Source organism: Macrobrachium nipponense, chromosome 24 (genome assembly GCF_015104395.2).
Source record: "Macrobrachium nipponense isolate FS-2020 chromosome 24, ASM1510439v2, whole genome shotgun sequence".
Lineage (NCBI taxonomy): Eukaryota > Metazoa > Arthropoda > Malacostraca > Decapoda > Palaemonidae > Macrobrachium > Macrobrachium nipponense.
Genome location: NC_061091.1, coordinates 76,934,170 through 76,944,169, shown reverse-complemented (window position 1 = coordinate 76,944,169; position 10,000 = coordinate 76,934,170). Strand labels below are relative to the sequence as shown.

At 34.3% G+C, this 10,000-nt stretch overlaps 2 long non-coding RNA genes across 2 annotated transcripts in view; one reads left to right on the top strand and one right to left on the bottom strand.

Annotated features, from left to right (window-relative positions):
* Positions 1-10,000, bottom strand: part of LOC135205822 (uncharacterized) — a 183,815-nt gene that overhangs the window by 48,545 nt on the left and 125,270 nt on the right. The window lies entirely within an intron of this gene.
* On the top strand, positions 186-2,196 carry LOC135204312 (uncharacterized). Its single transcript, XR_010312170.1, has 2 exons — positions 186-370; positions 1,837-2,196. It is a non-coding gene; the product is annotated as an uncharacterized LOC135204312 (long non-coding RNA).

The window sequence follows — 10,000 nt, the reverse complement described above, 5'->3', positions numbered from 1 at the left end:
TTCTGGTTAATCCGAACGATGACCCACGCCCTGGGCCATCGAACTACCGAATTCTAAAATATCTCTGGGCATTCCCGTTATTCCAGCGCGTCTGTAGCGAACCGGCGAAAAGGAAGGAACGATGAAAAAAGAGAAATTAAAAGCGTTCGTTCTCCGATTTCAAATCTGGCGACGTCCGGCAACTCTTCACGGGGAAGACCCCCATTTGAATACTGTTTTCCGGCGTGGAATTTTCTCTCCGGTGGCATCCAGCAACGTGCCAGGTTTTGGGTATAAATAGTGCAGACACTTTGGAAAGACACACATACAGTATCTTTCGGACTGAAAGAGACAACCAAACAGTATCCTTTCCACCGTCATCATGAAATTCGTGAGTTTGAACGGAGATTTTGATGCTTCCTAGATAGTGATCCAAGGCGTTTTTAATTTTTTTTTTTTTTTTCATTTTTTTCTCTAGGACTAAACACTCTTGGGTGGGGGTTGGGGTGGGGTAATTTTCTTTATATATTCAGTCTTTTGGATACAAAAACCCCGTGGGTCACTATCTGGGAGAGTTCCAAAATATTGTTACAGTATTAAGACGCTGATTTGTCTACAGATTTTCATTTTTTTTTTGAGAGAATAAAAAAGTTATGTTGACATAAAATTGGTCAGCCTCTTGTCATTTATTATAAAAAAAATATTACAAAATAGAATAATATATCGAACCTAACTCTTGATAATAAACGAAAACCCGTCTGGCCTTGACTACGCATTATGAAGACATCCAACAGCTGACATGATTCGACGTCATATCTGACTCAGGGCATATTAATACTTTATATTGAACGTCCGCTGTAGCTGATTTATACATTAAAAGTAGCCACCATGAATTCACTTAAATAATATTGCTAGTAGGCTTTCCAGTGACATAAGCAGGGCTCTTGTAAGTACGTGTCTTCATATAAGTAACTAGGAAAGGGCATTGCTTACCAAACTGTAGTATACGTTCTTATCAAGTTCCCGAAATATCTTGGGTATTTTTAGTCAATTTTTGTGTCTATAACCTTAATTATGAGGTTCCATGTTAGTTAGCCTACCTTATAGCATAACCGACTTAGAATGAAATAGAATATTGAATTTTGGCCCAAGGCCAAGAACTGGGACCCATGAGTTCACTCAGCGCTGAAGAGAAAATTGACAATAAAAAGGTTTGAAAGGTGTAACAGGAGGAAAACCTCAAAGCAGTTGCCGTATAAAATAATTGTTAGAGAGAGGGTGGACCAGCAAGAAAGAGACTATGGATGAGTACAGTAAAAAGGAATGAAAGGGTTTGTAGCTAAGGGCCGAAAGGACACTGCAAAGACCTTTAAGTAATGCCTACGGGGCACCGTAGATTGTCTTGTGTGTGTACGAAAACCATGAAGGATCATTATAAAGCTTATGAATTCCAGAGTTGTAAGCGTACCCTAGAGCTTTCATAAATCATGTTTTCTTAAGTTCGCTAACCAGTAATTGTCAGTCAACCGGGAACCTGGACATACTTCTGTTTGTTCAAACGATTCATGTTAAATGCGCTTGCCTGTGTATGTAAACAGTTCTCCTTGTGCTTTGATCATTTCCTGACATTTTTATCAAAGCCTTCATGAATCTTTTTAACAAGTGATCTCTTCTTTCTGCATTTCCCATCACCGCCTGTTCTTTCTTTGGAAGCTTGAATATCAAGTCATTTAATAGTCATTGTGGCGGCCTTGTTTCGCAGGAGTAGGGTTCGTCTTCTAAATAAACAATAATAATAATAATAAAGTGCCATGATGATATACATCACTGTATGAACCGTCTTCTTTTTAACCCCAGGTTAATCTCAGCCTCGTCGTGATGGCCGCCATCTTGGCACTCGCTTGCTTTGCAACAGCCATGCCCGACCCTTATGCTCTGGCGGATCCTGAGGCAGATCCCCACCGTGGCTACGGAGGCTTCGGAGGAGGCTTTGGAGGCTTCGGAGGAGGCTTCAGACCGAGGCGGTTTCGGAGGCTTCGGAGGTGGCTTCAGACCAGGCGGATTTGGAGGAGGATTCCACAGACCTTACTACGGATAGATCTACTATGTCCAGGAACAACTTTCGGTCTCTTCTGCTACGATTCTGGGCTCCACTGGAACGAGTGACGTCGCTTCTTCGGGAATTTAATTTCCGATGAAATAAACGGTTTAATCTTCTGACCTGTTTTCTTCATTTCCTAAAATATAGTTATATATATATATATATATATATATATATATATATATATATAATATATATAAAATGTCATTTATCTAACTGCATTAATTTTTGCATCAATTACGAATGTATAAACTTAGTATGCATAGAATACGATGCATAAATTAATGCATTACCTGGGAATGTATACATAACGAATGCAAAAACTGAAAATGAATAAACTAAAAGTGCATACATTACGAATGCATAAAACAAGAGTGCATATATAACGAATGCATGAATGAAGATTTATAAACTAAAAATGCTTTAATTACTGATGCATAAACTAAGAATGCATAAATTATTAATGCATAATAACGAATGCATAAATACGAACGCAGAAACTAAGAATGCATAAATCGCGAAAATTACACAAAGAATCGTACGCAGAGAGAGAGAGAGAGAGAGAGAGAGAGAGAGAGAGAGAGAGAGAGAGAGAGAGAGAGAGAGAACTCTTGATATATTACTCTGGCCTGGTCAGTAATGTTCACTGGGGGATCGCCACCTTATCAGGATACACACATACAAACACACATAATAAAGAAAAAAATTTAATAATAAAAACGAACTGAAATTTTATGAGAAAAATTGATGTCCAAAAAGTCCTATTTTCGATCTGCTCATCTGAAAAATTGATCGGAAGAAAAGGACTTAAAAATGTGTGATACTGACAACGAACCACTTAATTAAGACAAATTTTTACGAATCAATTCTTGTGTCATATTCGGCTAAATTAAAACCAAAAATTACTTTTTAAATTCATGTTTAATCTCTGGCCAAAGCCAGGAAAAGCAAGGCTAATTGGAATATCTATTAAAAACAAGTCCATCTCCGCCACGACAGCTGAGTATAGACTAAGTTCGTCTTTACTTGTTCATTATTCCCTGATACATCTTGAAAAAAGCATCGTCGAACCGTACATTAATTCCCTCAAGTGATTCGTCAACCGTCCCTCCGTCCTAGGCACGCCAATTCCTCTTCCGTGAGTCACGTGTGTTATTGTGGCTTGTAACCCTGCCACAGACGTCCATGGAATGAATTGAAACCGCAGGTCCTTTAAAATTCCACATATTGATACTTAAAGCGACGTGAAGGCGGAAGGAAGTTCCGTGCTTCACGTCTCAGTAGACACAAGACAGGAACCGATTAATGCATCGTATATATGGAGGGAAACAATAACAGTGTTGCCGCATATAATAGCAATGTTGCCACGATGCGTCATGAAATAAGTGGTGTTACAATAAGTAGAGTGGAAATGGTAAAAATATAAATGCAAAGTAAATGTAAATGGAGCTCAGTAAATAATAAGGTAAACAATTCTCTAAATTAATAGTATACATGTAATCTGTATATGCAATGCAATCGTAACGTTATTTGATATCTATACAACGTGGACGGAGTTCATATCTTTTCTTTCCTCGTTCGTGGTAGTAGGTGGGAGGGTCCCGTTGCCGTGCCTCAATTGATGCCCTGTACGTATAGATAATGTTAGCGGCGTCCCTTCGGCTCCTAGCAGAGCCCGCTTTGTTTTTGTTTTGTGCTTTTTTAAGACTATTACATCACCTACATTCCGGCTTCCTTTGTTCAGTCTTGCTGTTCAGCCTCTTAAAAGTCTCTTGTAGCCTTGACTGTTGAATTCTTTCAACATTATTATTATTATTATTATTATTATTATTATTATTATTATTATTATTATTATTATTATTATTATTATTATTATTATTATTATTATTATTATTATTATTATTTTATTATTATTATTATTATTATTATTATCTTAAATATTTCAGTAGATGAAACCTATTCACATGGAAAGGGGCCACTGAGTTCAAAAGGTTGGTTGTCGGAGGTTTCCTTAAATAAACTTGTACAATGTATAAGTTTATTGTTTTCCACTTATTTGAAATTAATGGTTAACTAAAATTGCCGCGTTAATTAAATAACTGTTTTGTTTATACATATATAAGCTATTGTATATTATATTAGATGTATTATTATATATATACATATATATATATACAGATCCACATTATTATATAATAGATATAAGATATAGATATATCATAAGTATATATATGTGTATATATATATATTTATAGATATATATATGAAATTGTAACGGCCACAATGCCATCTTGAATTCAAGAAGTTAAGAGGGCATTGTGGCAATTAACAATTTCATATATATATATATATATTATATATATATATATATATATATATATATATATATATATATATATATATATATATACAAACAGCGGTGGTCACAGTCGGATATACATCAATGAAAAGGAGGACATAAAGACTTGCTAAAAGGGGTCAATTTATTCCCGTTTCATAATGTCTTCATTACATTTTCGAGGGCTGAACAAAATAGATAACATAAATTACAATAATGTGAAGAATTTAAAATTAGAAATAAAAGTTGCACAATGAATTTACAAACTTATAATATAATAGGAACAAATAAAAGGACAACTTTAAAAAACACAAACGTAAAATAAATAGGACAAAAAATTATAAAGATAAGTAAAAAAATACAAATAAATAAATTATATATATATATATATATATATATATATATATATATATATATATATATATGTAAAAAAATTTTATCTATATATATGTGTGTAATTATATATATATATATATATATATATATATATATATATATATATATATATATATACGTAATATATATATATATTATATATATATATAAATTATATATATATATATATATATATATATATATATATATATATACATAAATATATATATATATATATATATATATATATATATATATAATATATATACATAAAATATATATATATATATATATATATATATATATATATATATATACATACATATATATATATATATATATATATATATAATATATATATAATAATATAAATATATATATATATATATATACTATATATATATATATATATATATATATATATATATATATATATATATATATATATATATATATAAATATATATACATAAATATAAGCAAATACCACAGGAAAATTATAATAGGCAGAAATCCAAGCGTTTTCGTCTTTACTAAGACATTGTAAAAACGAAAGTGCTTGGATTTCTGCCTATCATTTTTCTGTTCTATTCGCATATTTAATGAAGTCACGTGCATCTACTATGATTTTTTTAAATATATGCATATATATAAGTATATATATAAATATATATATATATATATATATATATATATTATATATATATATATATATATATATATATTATATATATTATATTATATTTATATAAGAATTTTTATCGCATCACCGTGATTCATACATATGCATTAAGCAACAAACGTCCAATAATATCCAATTCGCTCTACCTAGGAATTAATCTTAAAAATGGAATTTTTTTATTGGAGTTAATAAAAGTATGAGTAAATATGATGAGAATGACCTCTCTCTCTCTCTCTCTCTATGGAGATTGATGCTACGTAGAAGAATAACACAAGGCCATAAAAAAAAAGCCTCAGATTGGGAATTCCGTACCATAAATCACTTTTCCTAGAAGGGATATAAAAAAAGCAACTCACGACCCTCCGCCAACGAATTCCTAATTCCTCGGGGCATTCCCGGTTATTCCAGCGCGTCTGTAGCGAACTGCGAAAAGGAAGGAACGATGAAATAGAAAAATAAAAACTGTTAGTTCTCCGATTTCAAGTCCGGCAACTCTTCGAGGGGGAAAACCCCCATTCGAACCCTGTTTTCCGGCGTGGAATTCTCTCTCCGGTGACATCTGGCAACGAGCCAGGTTTTGGGTATAAATACAGCAGACACTTTGGGAAGACACACACACAGTATCTTCTGACTGAAAGAGACAACCAAACAGTATCCTCTCCACCGTCATCATGAAATTCGTGAGTTTGAACGGAGATTTTGATGCTTCCTAGATAGTAATCCAAGGCGTTTTTAATTTTTTTTTTTTTCATTTTTCTATAGCGACTAAACACTCTTTGGGTAGGGGGTTTGGGGTAGGGTAACTTTTCGTTATTATATATTTCAGTATTTTCGGGATACCAAAAACCCCACGGGGTCACTATCTGGGTAGGGAGAGTTCCAAAATATTGTTACAGTATTGTTACGCTGATTTGTCTACAGATTTTCATTTTTTTTGAGAGAATAAAAAAGTTATGTTGACATAAAATTGGTCAGCCTCTTGTCATTTATTATAAAAAAATATTGCAAAATAGAAAAATATATTGAACCTAACTCTTGATAATAAACGAAAACCCGTCTGGCCCTGACTACGCATTAAGAGGACATCCAACAGCTGACATGATTCGACGTCATATCTGACCCAGGGCATATTAATACTTTATATTGGACGTCCGCTGTAGCTGATTTATACATTAAAAGTAGCCACCATGAATTCACTTAAATAATATTGCTAGTAGGCCTTCCAGTGACATAAGCAGGGCTCTTGTAAGTCCATGTCTTCATATAAGTAACTAGGAAAGGGCATTGCTTACCAAACTGTAGTATACGTTCTTATCAAGTTCCCGAAATATCTTGGGAATTTTAAGTCAATTTTTGTGTCTATAACCTTAATTATTATGAGGTTCCATGTTAGTTAGCCTACCTTATAGCATAACCGTCCTTAGAACTGAAATAGAATAATTGAATTTTGGCCTAAGGCCAAGAACTGGGACCTATGAGTTCACTCAGCGCTGAAGAGAAAATTGACAATAAAAAGGTTTGAAATGTGTAACAGGAGGAAAACCTCAAAGCAGTTGCTGTATAAAATAATTGTTAGGAGAGAGGGTGGACAGCAAGAAAAAGACGACTATGGATAGAGGTACAGTAAAAAGGAATGAAAGGGTTTGTAGCTAAGGGCCGAAACGACACTGCAAAGACCTTTCTGTAATGCCTACGGGGCACCGTAGATGTCTTGTGTGTGTACGAAAACCACGAAGGATCATTATAAAGCTTATGAATTCCACAGTTGTAAGCGTACCCTAGAGCTTTTATAAATCATGTTTTCTTAAGTTCGCTAACCAATAATTGTCAGTCATCCGGGAACCTGGACATACTTCTGTTTGTTCAAACGATTCTTGTTAAATGCGTTTGCCTGTGTATGTAAACAGTTCTCCTTGTGCTTTGATCATTTCCTGACATTTTTATCAAAGCCTTCATGAATCTTTTTAACTCAAGTGATCTCTTCTTTCTGCATTTCCCATCACCGCCTGTTCCTTCTTTGTAAGCTTGAATATCGTCATTTAATAGTCATTGTGGCGGCCTTGTTTCGCAGGAGTAGGGTTCGTCTTCTAAATAAACAATAACAATAATAATAAAGTGTCACGACGATACACATCACTGTATGAACCGTCTTCTTTTTAAAACCCCAAAGGTTTAAGTCCTCAGCCGCCTCGGTCCGTGATGGCCGCCATCTTGGCACCTCGCTTGCTTTGCAACAGCCATGCCCGACCCTTATGCTCTTGGGGCGGATCCTGAGGCAGATCCCCACCGTGGCTACGGAGGCTTCGGAGGAGGCCTTCGGAGGCTTCGGGGAGGCTTCAGACCAGGCGGTGGTTTCGGAGGCTTCGGTAGGTGGGCTTCAGACCAGGGCGGATCTTTGGAGGAGGGCATTCCACCCAGTACCTTACTTACGGATAAGATATTACTATGGTCCAGGAACAACTCTCGGTCTCTTCTGCTACGATTCTAGGCTCCACTGGAACGAGTGACGTCGCTTTCTTCGGTAATTTAATTTCCGATGAAATAAACGGTTTAAATCTTCTGACCTGTTTTCTTCATTTCTAATATATATATATATATTTATATATATATATATATATATATATATATATATATATATATATATATATATATATATATATATATATATATATATATATAATAATATATCATTTATCTAACTGCATTAATTTTCGCATCAATTACGAATGTATAAACTAAGTATGCATAGAATACGATGCATAAATTAATTCATGAACTGGGAATGCAACATAACGAATGCAAAAAGTAAAAATGAATAAACTAAAAGTGCATACATTACGAATGCATAAAACATTAGTGCATATATAACGAATGCATAAATGAAGATATATAAACTAAAAATGCTTTAATTATTGAAGCATAAACTAAGAATGCATAAATTATTAATGCATAATTACTAATGCATAAATTACGAACGCAGAAACTAAGAATGCATAAATCACGAAAATTACACAAAGAATCGTACGTAGAGAGAGAGAGAGAGAGAGAGAGAGAGAGAGAGAGAGAGAGAGAGAGAGAGAGAACTCTTGATATATTACTCTGGCCTGGTCAGTAATATTCACCGGGGGATCGCCACCTTATCAGGATACACACATACAAACACACATAATAAAGAAAAAAATTTTTATAATAAAAATGAACTGAAATTTTATGAGAAAAATTGATGTCCAAAAAGTCCTATTTTCGATCTGCTCATCTGAAAAATTGATCGGAAGAAAAGGACTTAAAAATGTGTGATACTGACAACGAACCACTTAATTAAGACAAATTTTTACGAATCAATTCTTGTGTCATATTCGGCTAAATTAAAACCAAAAATTACTTTTTAAATTCATGTTTAATCTCTGGCCAAAGCCAGGAAAAGCAAGGCTAATTGGAATATCTATTAAAAACAAGTCCATCTCCGCCACGACAGCTGAATATAGACTAAGATCGTCTCTACTTGTTCATTATTCCCTGATACATCTTGAAAAAAGCATCGTCGAACCATAGATTAATTCCCTCAAGTGATTCGTCAACCGTCCCTCCGTCCTAGGCACGCCAATTCCTCTTCCGTGAGTCACGTGTGTTATTGTGGCTTGTAACCCTGCCACAGACGTCCATGGAATGAATTGAAACCGCAGGTCCTTTAAAATTCCAAATATTGATACCTAAAGCGATGTGAAGGCGGAAGGAAGTTCCGTGCTTCACATCTCAGTAGCCACAGGACAGGAACCGATTAATGCATCGTATATATGGAGGGAAACAATAACAGTGTTGCCGCATATAATAGCAATGTTGCCACGATGCGTCATGAAATAAGTGGTGTTACAATAAGTAGAGTGGAAATGGTAAAAATATAAATGCAAAGTAAATGTAAATGGAGCTCAGTAAATAATAAGGTAAACAATTCTCTAAATTAATATTTTACATGTAATCTGTATATGCAATGCAATCGTAACGTTATTTGATATCTATACAACGTGGACGGAGTTCATCCTTCATGTCTTTTCTTTCCTCGTTCGTAGAAGCAGGTGGGAGGGTCCCAATACTGTGCCTCAATTGAGGCTCTATACTTTTTAATGATGTTAGTGGCGTCCCTTCGGCTCGCAGCTGAGCCCGATTTGTTTTTGTTTTGTTTTTGCTATTTTAAGCCTATTACATCACCTACATTCCGGCTTCCTTTGTTCAGTCTTGCTGTCCAGCCTCTTAAGACTTGTAGCATTTACTGTTGAATTCTTTCAACATTATTATTATTATTATTATTATTATTATTATTATTAGCAAACAGGTGCAGAAGTGAAAAATTTAAATGTACTATTTGTTCAGAAATATTGAAATAAGGGCGATTACACGAATAGTCTATCTCTCTCCTCTCTCTCTCATCTCTCTCTCTCTCTCTCTCTTCTTTTCCGAGGTGGTCAGTTCGACACTTGGGTCCTCGAAAAATAAATGGGCAGGATATTTGAGATGATTTTGCACATTTT